General features: G+C 42.6%; 1 non-coding gene across 1 annotated transcript; it reads left to right on the forward strand.

Moving 5' to 3' along the window:
* Nucleotides 1-1,439: 1,439 nt before the first annotated feature.
* LOC124516673 (U4 spliceosomal RNA) lies at nt 1,440-1,585 on the forward strand. Its single transcript, XR_006963090.1, has one exon. It is a non-coding gene; the product is annotated as a U4 spliceosomal RNA (small nuclear RNA).
* Nucleotides 1,586-1,821: the final 236 nt, after the last annotated feature.

Raw genomic sequence — 1,821 nt, forward strand, 5'->3', positions numbered from 1 at the left:
TCGTGCCAGCTCTCCTCCAATTCAAACGATTCCTTAGGGCTCTCTCAGAGCCCCTCAGCCAGATTGATACCCCCTCGCCTTTCCCCACGGTGTGTCTGGTGACATTAAACACCTATCGTAATAGGTTGTATTATAGGGCACCTGGGTGGCTCAGTCAGTTAAGCGTCCAACTCTTGATTTTGGCTCACGTCCTGATCTCACAACTGTGGGATGGAGCCCTGAGTTGGGTCCCTGCCTGGGCAGGGAGCCTGCTCACGATTCTTTCCCTCTCCCTCTGCCCCTGTTCAGCTCTCACGTGCAGCTGCTCTCTCTTTTAAACAAACAAACAAACAAATAAAGTGTTACATTACTACTTCTTGTCCACTAAATTTGAAAGACCTTAAAAGCATGGATTTTATCTTTTTTTTTTCCCCACTATGTCTCCCAAGGTACCCAGAGCCTTACATATAGAGAATCCCCAACAAATAGTTGATAATCGGCAGTACATTCTTCAGCAAGGGTCCTTGACAAGGTTGTACTTGATATATTGCTTCCTTTTGTTGAAATTCGACGCCATTGTTTTCCACATCGTATTAAGATTTAGCTGCAAATACCCACTAAAGTTTTTTATAGCTTCTTTAACCAGATTGCGAGGCAATTCTTTTTTAGCCAGCAACATAATGTGGGGAAAGACAATGTTCCTTTTCTTTAATGAGTTCTGCAATCACAGATTTCCTTGGCTATGCCTTTCTTTCGTGATCCTTGATCCACATGGTGATGCTGTAACCATGGTAGACACTGAGCCACAAAGCGGTCCCAATTCTAAACATTGGTTGGCCAAAACAAAACAAAACAAAACAAAACAAAAGTTCTCATCAAATTAAAAGTTCTAATTAAATGGCGTGGGTAGGGGCGCCTGGGTGGCGCAGTCGGTTAAGCGTCCGACTTCAGCCAGGTCACGATCTTGCGGTCCGTGAGTTCGAGCCCCGCGTCAGGCTCTGGGCTGATGGCTCAGAGCCTGGAGCCTGTTTCCGATTCTGTGTCTCCCTCTCTCTCTGCCCCTACCCCGTTCATGCTCTGTCTCTCTCTGTCCCAAAAAAAATAAATAAACGTTGAAAAAAAAATTAAAAAAAAAAAATAAATGGCGTGGGTAAATTCCAGGTTTATGAACCGTTACCATCTTCTGCTTTGGATAGAGTTACTCTTGGGCTCCATAACACAAAAGCCATGCCTGTGCAATGACAAAATAGTCATCAATGACGTTTTTAAAAAATCAATTCTCAAACCTGGCGGGGGGGGGGGGGGAGGGGGGGCGGGCGGTGGTGATGAAATAACCAAAGGAGTTTTTCTTATCTCATATAGACAGTATGGTTGGCTAAAGTGTGGTTTTCTGCTCTTCACCTCACTATTTTGTTACCTTGTACATAAGAAACATTTTTGGATAAAAAAGTACCATATTAAGCTTTGCTCAGTGGCAGTATCGTAGCCAATGAGGTTTATCCGAGGCGCGATTATTGCTAATTGAAAAAAGTACCATATTAAACTCTCTGGTGGGTATAAGAAAGATAAGCTGAGATCTTCAGCCTTCAAAATTACTCAGTATTTGGGAAGACAAGATAAATATATGCAAAAAAAGTGAATTCATTGTTGTCAAATATTACAACAAAGCAAAGAGGTCACAAAAGAGCATCAGACTGATTGATTTCTAGGTATGCTCCATAATTAGGACTGTATACTCAGCTAATGGGAAGGTCACTAAGAATTGGGGTGGCCCAGAGGGCTAATGGGAAGGCTAGTTTAACTGAACAAGAAACTTTAAATGGGATACTAATTTTAAGAATG

The sequence above is a fragment of the Lynx rufus genome, unplaced genomic scaffold (assembly GCF_022079265.1).
Source record: "Lynx rufus isolate CCGP_SWC_20201006 ecotype Redwood Valley unplaced genomic scaffold, mLynRuf1.p SCAF_2, whole genome shotgun sequence".
Classification (NCBI taxonomy): domain Eukaryota; kingdom Metazoa; phylum Chordata; class Mammalia; order Carnivora; family Felidae; genus Lynx; species Lynx rufus.